The sequence below is a fragment of the Diabrotica virgifera genome, chromosome 7, assembly GCF_917563875.1.
Source record: "Diabrotica virgifera virgifera chromosome 7, PGI_DIABVI_V3a".
Taxonomy (NCBI): domain Eukaryota; kingdom Metazoa; phylum Arthropoda; class Insecta; order Coleoptera; family Chrysomelidae; genus Diabrotica; species Diabrotica virgifera.
This window is the reverse complement of record NC_065449.1, coordinates 207671441-207685486: the sequence shown is the minus strand read 5'-3', so window position 1 is coordinate 207685486 and position 14046 is coordinate 207671441. Positions and strand designations below refer to the sequence as shown.

The 14046-nt window shown below is 35.8% G+C and overlaps 1 protein-coding gene across 1 annotated transcript in view; it reads left to right on the top strand.

Moving 5' to 3' along the window:
* The window catches only part of LOC114326249 (interleukin-1 receptor accessory protein-like 1), a 225961-nt gene that overhangs the window by 146954 nt on the left and 64961 nt on the right, over positions 1–14046 (top strand). The gene's annotated exons all lie outside the window — the stretch shown is intronic.

Below are 14046 nucleotides of genomic sequence, written 5' to 3'. Positions count from 1 at the left end.
ACAGTCTTGAAGGTTTGCAGACACTTGTCTCCAGGGTGGCAGAAGTAAGTAGCAGGTTTGGGCTTGATTTTAACATAAAAAAAACCAAATACATGGTTATAAGCAAAAATAGGATACCACCTGGTCAATTACTAGTTAACCAACAACCTATAACACAAATCACCAACTTTTGTTATTTGGGTGCAAACTTAAATGAACAGTGGGACCAATCGACGGAAATTAAGATAAGGATCGAGAAGGCAAGATCAGCTTTCGTCAAAATGAAAAAAATCGAACAGCCATGGACCTTAAAAGAAGCATCACTGAAGAGACTCGAAGCATTTGAGATGTGGTGCTATAGACGCATGTTGAGGAATTCCTGGATAGACAGAGTTACCAACGAATAAGTTCTACATAGAATGGGTAAAGAGCGCGAACTAGTCGTAACCATAAAACGTCGCAAACTGGAATACCTGGGCCATATAATGCGCAATGAACAACGATATGACCTACTTCGGACCATACTTCAAGGTAAAGTGCATGGGAAAAGAGGTCCAGGACGAAGAAGAATATCCTGGCTGCATAACCTGCGAAAATGGTTTAACTTAACCACTACCGGACTTTTCAGGGCAGCAGTCAACAAAGTCAGAATAGCCATGTTAGTGTCCAACATCCGTAACGGATAGGCACCATAAGAAGAAGAAGTGGACCATAAATATCACAACCACAACAAAACGTTTTCGCTCTGTAAAAAAAGCATCATCAGTGTTACAAGAACATGCTAAGCCACCAAAAAATACAAAGGTTAAAACCTTTGTAGACTAAATGTCTTACTCGTTGGTCTTACATAAATAGATACATTACGAAATCCAAATGATGGATATAATCTATATTATATATGGATATGGCCTTTGGCAACATATGACTTCCTCACGTACTACGTGGTCACACACACACACACACGTGGTAGTGATGTTGATTATAGTTACTTTCGAGTATTCGTTACAAATCGTTACTTTTGTATAAAGTAATCATTTACAGTATTCGTTACTTTGATTACTATGATTACTTTTGCATTTGAGTACCGGTAATAATATCGAGAATCGTATTTATCAGTAGGTAGGTATTTTGTATAGGTATTCCGATATACCCGTGGCCGGCGTAGCCGAGTGGTAGTGTGCTAGGCTAGCGTGCCGGTGGTCCGGAGTTCAAATCCTACCGCCGGCAAGAACAACTAGACATTTTTAAAATGTTTATAGGCCCCAGGTCGACTCAGCTTGAATAAAATGAGTACCTTGGGTAAAACCAGGGGTAATAATAGGCGGTTGAAGCGTAGCACTGGCCCTGTTACCTTCCTTGTATACCGTAGGCCGCAGACTACCCTGCTATACTCCCAAAGCCACGTGAGCGGTATAAAACGGGAGACTATTATTATTATCCCGATATAACAACGACCTTCACCGATCTGTTTAAGGGATAAAAATGATTTGATTACTATGATTACTTTTGTTACTTTTGTATTTGAGTGCCGGTAATCATATCGAGAATCGTACCTTGGGTAAAACCAGGGGTAATAATAGGCGGTTGAAGCGTAGCACTGGCCCTGTTACCTTCCTTGTATACCGTAGGCCGCAGACTACCCTGGTATACTATACAAAGCCACGTGAGCGGTATAAAACGGGAGACTATTATTATTATTCCGATATAACAACGACCTTCACCGATCTGTTTAAGGGATAAAAATGATTTGATTACTATGATTACCTACTTTTGTTACTTTTGTATTTGAGTGCCGGTAATCATATCGAGAATCGTATTTCTCAGTAGGTAGGTATGTATTTTGTATTCTGTATAGGTATAGATATAGATCTAGATAAAAATATAGGGTTCTCGCATTCGATCTTTGTTAATGACATACATTACATATTTTACCTCCATTATACCTCCCTCTGTTTCATCTTCTATCTTCTCCTCACCCTCACAGTGTGAGGCTCTGAGGCTCACACCCTTAAAAGGCTGTATACAGATAACGATAATCGATAACACTCATAAAATACCGGTCCCGTCCGTTACTCGCTCTGATACGATTGGTACGAAGTAATCAGAATAATCAAAGTAATCAAAATAGATACAATAGTCGTTACTCGCTCTTACACGATTGATACGAAGTAACGAAGTAATCAGAGTAATCAAAGTAACGATTTGCCTCTGTGTATAGTAATCGGTACTTTCGGTATTCGTAAGTAACGAGTACTTTGTAACGAATAGATACTTTTTCAACATCTCTAACGTGGAGAAGGACAAAGACGATTATATATTGGAGACCGTGGAACCACAAACGAAAAAGGGTAAGAGCCCGCGCGCACTGCAGACTTTTTAGTCGGCCGATAGTTTAGTCGGCTTCTTAATCAGTACAGAGAGGTATGCAGATGCGCACATTACACCGATTCACCGATGCATATCTCTCTGTACTGATTAAGAAGCCGACTAAACTATCTGCCGACTAAAAAGTCTGTAGTGTGCGCGGGCTCTAAGGCCACATATGCTATGGTCAGATGACCTGAAGAAACACACTGGGTCAAAATGGATGCAAATTGCCCAAGATAGAGAGGCATGGAAAAGGAAGAGGAGGCCTATATACAAGGATGGATGTTTAGGGCTGACTAGATAGATAGATAGATAGATAGATAGATAGATAGAACGGCCGGATGCCTAAATGACACAATTTGAAAAAACAAACACCTAAGAGTGGAAACAAAGGCCCGGATAAAGTCAGTTATTAGGCCTTAGGCCAGTTATACACGGCCGAAACAAGACCAGACACAAAGACGTCTGGAGACCAACAAAACGAAGACCTTGAGAAGGATTGCTGGAAAAGGACTACAGGATAGGGTAAGAAGTGAGGAAATCAGCCGCATATGTGTGGTAGACAGTATAAATACATGGGTATATCAAGGAATCAAGGATAGTAAGAATAGCCAGGGACAAGTCACCATTAGGCAAAAGAAGTATAGGACGCCCAAGGAAAAGGTGTAAGACAATTTAGGGGCAGAATAAAAGGCACCGTTGAAGAAAAACAGGCAGTACTGCCTATATAAAAGAAAAAGAAGAATTTTTTATGTTCTTAAAATATATAAACATAACCATTAATATTAATATTTTAAAAAACTATTGTTGATTTGCATTCTTTCTCAAAACCTGTGCCTGTGCCATTCATTGTGCAATTATCACGTTATATAGACACATTATTTATTATTCCATTCTCGTTACACTAACAGATGTAAATCCTACCTTACCTACCATAAGATTGAAAAGAACTTTTTTGAATTTATAATACGCTGTTACGCAACGGTCGCCAGTTGTTCGACGCTGTGCAGAAAAAAGCTACACCTTGTTCGATTACAGAAATGGAATTGTCAGCTTTTACCGGAAACTCGTGGGCGCTATAGGGTAGCTCTTGCTAAGAGTAGTACAGTCACAGTTTAATAAGGTTAATAAGGTGTTATTTAGTAAATCGGATGATGTAAATGTTTTATTGTTTTATGAATAAGTTCGTTTTACTATTATAAGACGGTCCGACAAATGCAGAGCAATTGTCTACAAAAGAAAAACGAAAATTTTAGAAAAGTTGCGATTTATTTCTCAACATAGTCTTCTTTTAGTTTGATACACTTGACCGAGCGTTGCTCCAACTTCTTTTAACGCGCCTGAAAAATAAGTTTGTCGTAAATACGAGGTCTGCAAAGGTGCAAAGTAGGCTTATGTGACGGCGATGACCTCATTCGACTTTTCCGCCCAGCGAGTAGTCTCACGGGGCCAAATCTGGTGAATACGTTGGATGGGGCAAGAGTTCGTAGTCCAATTCGACCTACTTGGCCATGGCTACGGCGGAAGTATGAGCCGGTGCCTTGTCATGGTTTCTTCTTCGCCAGATGGGTCGTTTTTTCTGCAATTCGGCGTTGAATCAGCCCAATACTTCGGCATAGTAGAGTCCTGTGACCGTTTTACCCTTCTTCAGGTAGTCGGTGTACATCACACCTTGTGAATCCCAGAAAATGGTGGCCATCACCTTTCGGGAAGATAGGACAGTATTTGTCTTCTTCGGAGGACGTTTGCCGGGTGCCGCCCACTCTTTCTACTGATCCTTGGTCTTGGTCTCTGGTGTGTACCAGATGTTTCGTCGAGGGTTATAAAACGACGTAGAAACTCTTTTGGATCACGCTTCAATAGCGTCAAAAGTATATGTGAAGAGGCAACAGACCTAATCTTAGGCAAAAACAAAAACGACAGAATACGAGAATGAGAAAACTATATAAAACCGACAAGAAGGAAATTATCCCAAGGAAAAAAAGGAGATCTAAATAGATTAAATAATATTTGGTGACATAACAATGTCACAACTAGACAGGGTTCTTCTTCTTTACGTGCCATCTCCGCGACGAAGGTTGGCAATCATCATTGCTATTCTCACTTTTGACACTATAGCCCGAAAGAGTTCAGTTGAGCTGCATCCAAACCAGTCTCGTAAGATTTTTCAGCCTGAACATTTTTCTCCTACCTATGCTGCGCCTCCCTTGAATCTTTCCCCGCATTATTAATTTTAGGAGTTCATATCTGTCACCACGTGTTATATGACCCAAGTATTGAAGTTTTCTTATTTTGATGAAATCCAGTATCTCCCTGCTGTAATGTATTCTCCTTAGTACTTCCTCATTGATTACTCTGTCTGTCCATGAGATTCTCAGCATTCTTCGATACATCCACATCTCAAATGCTTCCAATCTATTGAGGCATTGTTTATTGAGAGTCCATGTCTCCACACCATACAAAAGAACAGAAAATACATAACATTCTAGTACTCGCTTTCTAAGATTTAGGTTGAGGTCTCTACTACATAATATTTGTTTCATATTAGTGAATGCACTTCTAGCCTTTTCTATTCTAATTCGTATTTCTTTGGTATAATCGTTTGTTTCACTAATGTTTGTCCCTACATAATTATATTTCTGAACTCGTTCTATCGTCTTATTATTTACATGTAGATTGATGTTTCTAATATTTTTCTTTGATATAACCATGAATTTTGTTTTTTTATGTTTAGTGACAGACCGAATTCTTCACTCGTTGCAACAACCTTATCTAAAATTCTTTGTAGATCTGTAATAGTTTTTGCTATTAGTATTGTGTCATCGGCGTATCTAATTTCACATATGAGTAGGCAGTTTATTTTTATGCCTGCTACTTCATCTTCTAACGCTTTTTTGAATATTTCTTTTGAGTATGCATTAAACAGTGATGGCGACAAGACACAGTCCTGTCTAATGCCTCTTTTGATTTTTATTTTATTGGTGTTTAAATTATTTATTCTTATGACAGCTTCTTGCTATAATAATAAATATTCTTCTACAGAATATTTATTATTCTAATATCCCGTGTGTCCATGTTCTTTGTTCTTAGTAGTTTTATTAACGGATTATGTTCACCGTATCGAATGCATTGTTATAATCTAGGAAGCAGACATATGTAGATATCCTGGTTTAGACTGATGGTATTACGGTGTTCGCAACATTGTCTGTTGTTTCTCTTTTTCGGTATAGTCACGAATGTTGATAGAAGCCATTCTTTAGGTAAAATACCTGTTGTGTATATGATATTAAATAATTCGACAATTACATGTATATTGCAGTCGGCTATAAGTTGCAATATTTCTGTCGGTATTTCGTCAGGTCCTACAGCTTTCCCAGTACTCATTGCTTTAATGGTGTGTTTTACTTCACTTTGTTATTTCTGGTTCAGTCTCTTCAACGAAATATTCGTTATCTATTGTGTCTCGGTTGTCGTTAAACAGCTGTTCTATATAGTTTGTCCATACCATCAATTTGTTTTCTGTATCCATTACTATGTCTTCCTTTTCATCAACTAGTATATTTTGTTTGTATTCTGGTTTTCTAGTTAATTCATTTATTTTCCTCTGTACATTAAAGCTGTCATTTTTATGTTGTAGCGTTTCTATTTCATCACATTTTTCTTTTAACCAATTTTCTTTTGCTATGCGAATTGTCGCCGTATTTCGTTTTGTGTTTGCTGGTATAACGATTTATTTTTGTCCTTATATTATACTCTTCTTTTGTTCATTAAGTTTAGTATTTCGTCTGTCATCCAATCTTTTGATAGACAGGGTTAGAAACGAACAAATAAAAGAAATCAGTGGGCCCGAAAAAACAATTCTGCTTCGTCTTTATGCCTTTTTCTTTCCTGTTACTTCCTTATTTGCTGTTTCATTTATTTTGTTTTTTAATTGACTAATGCCCCGCCGGGGAATTAAGATAATGCCTATCTTTTCACCTCCGGATAACTAGTTATCGGGAAGTTTATCTGACAGATTTACATGTAATCTGCCAGATAAACTTCCCAACAACTAGTTATTCGAATGTGAAAAGACAGGGCCTTATAAGGTTAGATATATTTTCATTGATCTGTTGTTCCAATCTTTCTATTTCAGTCTCTTCTAATTCTGCTATGATCCATTGATTTTGTTTTAGAGTTTGTGTTAGCTTGATGTCTTTTTTCAATCTGAGTGCCCTCATCTTTGTTACTACCAGAAAGTGGTCCGTGTTCGCGTTTGTCCCTCTATAATAGGGGTCACCAATTATATTTCCTGAGGGTCCGTTTCGAAAACCTATGACACTTCCGGGGTCCGGAGTTAACACTACCTGTCTGGTTGTTCCAATTCAATAAACAAATCAGAAGGGTGCAGTGCGAAATTCTTAGGCAGAAATTGTTTTTAACAGTTTTTTAATAAATCCAAAACATCACCGTTTTTGCTCTCGAAAATATGTTTTTAGCATTTTTGGGTCATCTTAAACAAAAAAGATTTTCTGTCATTTTTCTCAAAACTTGATAGATTTCAAGTTTTAAGCGATTTATAAACTGAAAAATGCGAAAATAAGCATTTTCAAAGCTTGAAAATTCATGTGTACATTATTATTTTTGCGGTTGTCAAGTGCCTAAATTGAAGTTTAAACATTCAATTTCAAGATTCTGATGAGTTATCGGGGTTTATTTCAATTTCGACGGTTTGTTTTTATTGGCGTATTTAATTAGCACATTGGCAATAATTAATTGAATAGATAAATAAATGATTAAGAAAAAAATATGTGAATAATAAATTATAAAATTTTAATAAATGTGAAGTATTTGTTGGGCATTTTTTGCATAAGTACGTATAATATGTGTAATAAGTGCGACAGAGACGAACCATAAATAGGGATGTTCACAAAAAATTAAAAAGTCATTTCAAACATGTAAAACGATTAAGAAACACCCTAGGAATAATTGTCCAAAATTTCAACAAAATTGAAAAAGCCTTTCTATAAAAAATCTTTATTAGAAATCTAGCATTATTTTAAATTTCAAGAACGCTTCTCTATTGGCCTGACGTCACTAGTTGCATACCCCAAGCGCGCGCCATTCTCATAGTGTTACTGTTTACCTGTTTGACGTTTCAGGTCATTTTATTTTGTTCTCTTCTTGTTTTATCAGGGTTAAAGTGGAGTTTTATAGTGAATTTGTTTAGTTTAGTGGATAGACTGTTTGTAAGGACATATTTTGGGTTTTACAAAAATAAACAAATAAAATGGAAGAAGGTTTTCAGAAAGCCGATTCGTATAAACTACCGACTGTAGTGTAGATGTAACAATGGTGTATGATTTATTGGCATCTTGTAAAAAAATAAATCTACCACAGCTTTACTGAGTGTATATTCCATATAATTTTCCATGTCTTCTTTAAGCTAAAAAAATAAATGCTTAATACTCCACAAAAAAAAATAGAGAAAGTTGTATGCATGCATTGTACGCATGCATATTGTATACATACATTGGCTGGTTATTACTTTACCTTGGTTAGGTGTATTAAAAATATTTTTTGCACGATTGATCATTTTTGACTGTTTACCGTGACAGATTTTACGTCAGTAGGTGACATTTACTAGCAACTCGACGGTAAGTAATCCAACTCGACGGTAAGTACTCCAACTCGACGGTAAGTAATTCACTTACCGTCGAGTTAAAAAATCTCTTAATTTTAATTTATTTTTTGAAAGAATAAAGAAAACTAACGAATTATTTATTAATATTGAAACTTATGGTACAATTTGTTAAATTATTTAATGAAATCCCACTTGTTTGGGCTGTGGTTTCACTTCTAACAGAAACTTCAGCAGAATCGCATACATTAGTAGTATTACTAGTATTAGAATAATTGCGGAACACCCTTCTTCCCAAGCCCGTTCAATTTCTTCAAATTCACTTTCGCTCATATTTTAATTTATAATAATCAAAATTGTACTTAAAATTATTGACAACTAAATAAAAACTCAATTCTCCATTGTTGTTATGCACCCTAGTTACTACCTAACAACCAAAGTATCTATCTTGATAAAATGAATGAAACTAGTCAATATGACGAAAATGTTTAATTTTATAATTTATAATGGTAGCAATCGTGCAAAAAACGTTATAAGCATGTCGAACGTTAAGGGTAACTGATCTCAGACAATAATTGGAGTCCGTCGCGCCGCTCCTCCTCCAAACAATTGTCTTCGATCGGTATATAACCCTTACCGTTCTCCATACTTAATATACTATTATTCTTCTTCATGTGCCTTGTCCGTTGTGGACGTTGGCTATCATCATGGCAATTTTAATTTCATTTGAGGCGTTTCTGAATAACTCGATCGATTTTTGTCCAAATCATTGGCGTAAGTTTTTAAGTCATGAGTGTCTTTTCTTCCGGGTCCGCGTTTGCTCTCTATTTTACCTTGCGTTATCAGTTGGAGTATACGATATTTATCATGCCTCATGATATGACCGAAATATTTAAGATTTCGTTTCTTAATTGTAAAAGAAATTTCTTTTTGTTTTCCCATTCGACGCAATACCTGTACGTTGGTGTGGGTCGCCCAGGATATTTTGAGGATACGTGCGTACACCCACATCTCGAATTCCTCTAGCTTTTTCATTAATGTTTCCATTATTGTCCAGGCCTCTGCGCCATATAGCAAGACCGGAAATAATAACATTTTAGCAGCCGCATTTTTAGTGGGAGAGATATTATGTCGCAATGGGTGAAAATATTTCTCATGCATGTTGTTAAATGTTGCTATGTCCTTTTCAACTCTAGATCTTATTTCGGTTGTTTCGTATTTCGAGTTGACAACTGTTCCAAGGTAAAAAATATTTTTGAACTTGGGTATTATACCCAATACCCAATATATTTATACCCAACTTGGGTATAAATATATTTTCATTTCAACCAATCTTTTCACTAAATTATTAATGATTTTAATATAATATAAAGTCATACCTACATCCACATGTAGTTATTTCAAGGTTTACTTTTACTGTATGTATTATTAGAATCCCGTTTTTAGGAATATCCCAGTTTAAGGAATACAAATTTGAGGTCCCGAAACTTTTTCATTTACTCTTTAAGGGGGTAGGTGCAAAATCTTGGTCCAATGCTATTTAAATTCATTCTATTTTTTTCGAATCCTGAGAAAACTAATAAGTATTTTTGAAAAATGTAAATGCAGAAAAAACAAAATTACATTATTACCAAGGGCCGAAAGTCTCTGGAAAACTTCTATAATGTTTATTTTATTAAGTTAGTTCTTTAAGTTAGTTATTTTAAGTTCTAGCTGCAACAAACCATTCCTTTTCTGTTTTAAATTGGCTGGAACGGTAATAAAAATCTTGTCAGAACTGTTTTTTGATGTATTTACACACCCAGGAACAAAACACTACTTATTTGGCTTTATTTTTAATAATTAAATATGTAAAAAACTGCGCACATTCAAATACACTGAGTAAATAAGTATACAAAACTAGTCGTCGATCAAAGACGTTACGACTGCTGACGTCACAGACCGTAGCCTCGCTGCAGGGTACCGTTTTTCTAGCCTCCAAGAAAATCAACATTATGAACTCGTTTATCTTAAAAAATATACATTTTTAAACAGTTTTATGATTGTTACGGTTTTATATACCTTGTAATCTATTGAATTTAACTATATTTAAAAATTAGTGAACATCCCTATTGAGATGTGTGGCGACTTAAAAGTCGAGTGGACTCGCATAATTAACAATTAAAAAACAACGGTCTATATTGAAGTAAGTCTCGATTACTCGTTAGAATCTTGAAATTGAATTTATAAACTTCAATTTAGGCACTTTGCAACCTGAAAACTAATAATTTACATATGGGTTTTCAAACATCGAAAATGCGTAGGTATTTTCACATTTTGCAGATTTTAAATCAAATGAAAAAATTTTATTTATTTTTTAAATCTTGAAAAAAATGACAAGAGATCTTTTTTTAAATACAATTTTCGGGGCTAAAAGGTAATTTTGAATTTGTATAAAAAGATTGTTTTGCCCGGCATCCCGGGCCCCTTCTGATTTGTTTAAGGAGACAGTTTGTAATCAGAAAATTTGTCATTCTTTACAAAATAAAATTATCAGTAAGAAAAATGACATTTTTTATTATGTACTGAAGTACTTATGTCCTTATGTCTGAAGTTTGGAGTGAGTTTGGTGCAACTGATTCTCATTGGGGAGTTGAGATATTAATCTGTTAGCTCAGATCTGTACCGATTTTTAATAAAGTTCATTCTTGATAAAGCGGCTTCGCACACATAAGTTGAGTCAAACATAATATACAATTTCATGGCCAAACATTTTCAAAATTGCCAAACGCTATATTCTGATCTTTAATGACGGTCCGCACAAAAGTAGCTCACGGTCCGGATGCGGACCGCGGTCCGCTAATTGGTGACCCCTGCTCTATAAGATCTCATGTACTGTATTTTTGTATTAACTCTGGTTGCTAGAACAGGGTAGATTTGATTTTCACTGCCAGATGGCTGTCTTCAGGTTGCCTTACGTTTTCTTGGATTTTCAAATTTTGTCGATAGGGAAATCATATTTAGTGTTGCTGCGAGTTGACAGATTATGTGGCCATTGCCATTGTTTTTTCATGTAGAGTTCCTTTTCCGTTTCCGATGAGGTCTTTCAAGTATCCTTTTGTCTCTAGTTGTGCGTTTGCTGTTGGTATTTCGTCGCATGCTTTAGGTTTTTATAGAATTGATATTTTTCGGTTGGATCGGATGTTTCTGTCGGATAAATAATTATATTTATGTCAGCGAATAGGGAATTGAATATCGGGATTTTTCTCTATTCTCGAAAAAATGAATATATTCCATAATTTTGAACCGAACTATTCAACCAAATACATACACAATAAAGGACAATGAAAGAAAAGACAAGTTTAAAACAGACAAAAAATATTGATATTAATGAAATGGTGATAAATTTTTAAAATCATTGATCTATAGTCATCGGTGGGTAAAAGTTTCTGATATAGGTCAAATTGTTGTTCGTTTTTCTTTTTTATGTGCCTCATCCTTTAAGCATATTGGGGATTATACTGGTTACTTTTTTTCAGACAGCTCGGGATATCCCCATGCATCGCTCCCTAAGGAGCACGTCCAGGGCTATTCTGGGTCGGAAGAGGGGGTGGCTTTAGTTGGTAGGCGGCTGGTCATGGGGGCCATGCGGGACGCACGGGCCATATTGTGGTTGGTGCGCCCTAGCGTGTTCTCCTTTCCTGTCCGAGTCCACCAGTACTAGGGACACCTTCCCTAGTCTGCTAAGAGCGTTCCACCTCAGTCCAAAAAAAAGGATCCCTACTGTAAGGACTGCCCTATAAGCCAATGTATTGTTGCCTGTATCCCGCCACTAGGAGGCACGTACTTTATTTAAATTGTTGTTCCATATGTAAATAATAATATTTTTGGTAAAATGGTGGTTACGCATAGTACCAGCACGCCATTGACCAACAATACTTGAATATATGAAATACTTGTTTCAACAATACTTGAATAAAGCGAATGACCACGTGCAAGCAGCAGATATGCAGATACACCGAAATCCCACTCATAACATTTCGTAGTAAATAAATAATGGCCTTAATACACGAGTAGGTTTCAGAATGAATGATTAGCATTTCCGCAGAGATTCATTGTCACTGCATGCCCCAGATTTACCACAGAAATATCTTGCTTCTTTGGAAATGATTTTATGCACATCCGAGTCCGAGAACTATGGTTATAATTAACTTTTTATCATATTCCTTGGCACTGTTTCACGATTTTGGGAAACGGTCGTCTAGAACAGAAACTCTCACTTCGCAGAATTCTAATTTGTTTTAAAACGACAAAGTCTTTGTTTGGATATGAATGTGGCTATAAAAGGAACATTTTGAGACTTATTTCAAGAATGTTGGTATGCAAGGGAAATGAATATAGAAAATATTAGGTCTGGATCCCGCGTATGAAAAAAAAGTTGATTAATAGCAAGCTGAAAATTTGTTAATAGCTTAAGGGTGTCTAGTCGGACAAACTTTAATGTATGGCAATACTGGAACAGGGGAAGTTTTAATTGTGGAACAGGTTAAAAATTTGGAACGTCAGACTACGAGAACGTCCCACGTATTTTGTCGGACAGAACTTTCAATTGATTTCCACAAGGAAAAAGTTTTCCTCCAGTTGGCTGCATACCATGTAATACAAAAACGGCAAATCCTGTATAAAAGGTATATTTAAAGGAAAGTGACAGGCATCACTTGCTGCCTGTCTTCCACCATGTAATCGAGTCACACTACAGCTTAGATGTTACCTGGGGCATTTTGAGAATATTTAAAACATCCATGCTTTATTTGGCATTTTAAACTGATGTTTCCTTAATGGACCATGTTTATAGGGCTCTGACCCTCATATTTTTGTAAAACTATATTTTGGTGGTTAGGATGTATCAACTTTACGTAAGCACTGATGATGACTGGTAAACCAGTCGAAAACTAGTTATGTATTTGTGATGTAGCCCTTTTTAGGGATTTTAAATATACCTTTTATACAGGATTTGCTGTTTTTGTTTTTTTCAATTGATTTGTTACCCTTTCATTAAACTCTCATGCAAAAATCAGACAGCTATTTGTCACCTGTCATAATTCCTGTCATTTGACATGTTCTACTTGTTCCACTCATTAAAATGCCCAGTTGGTGATAAATAGCAGTCTGATTTTTGCAGGACAGTTTAATGAAAGTGTAACGAATTAATTGGAAGTTCTGTCCGACAAAATCTATGGGACGTTTTCGTAATCTGACGTTCCAAATTTTTACCCTGTTCCACCATTTAAACTTCCCTGTTCCAGTGTTTCCATACATCAAAGTTTGTCCGACTAAACACCCTTAAGCTATTAAAAAACTTTCAGCTTGCTATTAATCAACTTTTTTTCATACGCGGGATCCAGACCTAATATTTGTTTTTCCCAAATTTGATATTGACATTATAATAGAAAAATATGAAATGAAAATGAGATACATCTTATATTTCAATTCGTTCAGAGAGGACCATAAACCCTTTACGTACGACCTCATTAGGGATCATCGAAGGCGTATACATGGTTATTACTCCATATGGACACTATAGCGGCATCTACTTAAAATAATTCGAAGATTTATTTCGATGAATGAAAGAAGACCCGGGGAAGTCTCAAATTTGCACTTCAGTATTACCTGTGAATTGCTTCCCATTTATCATTTAAAAATGTCAAGCAATTATTTGTCCCTATACTCAGATGCTTTTACTCAGGAGTAAACTGATATAAAATGAAAATGAGAGACATCTTATTTATCAATTTGTTCTTATATATCAATTCGTTCCTTCAAGAGAGGACCAAAGGACTAATAGAATGTATTAAAAAAGAAGACATTATGAGACACCCTGAAAAATTTGATCTTTTACATCTGATCATTCAGGGAAAGTAGTTCAGAGAAATAAGGAAAAAAATATCCTGTTGGTGACACAACCCCCTCCAGGCCGAAACTAAATTTTTTGAGTAGTATGGACATCTATAATAATAACCTATATGTTTCCTGCAGCCGATTTTGATTATATACATAGATATAAACAAATGAAGATCAAAAACGGTAAATTTTCGCTTTTT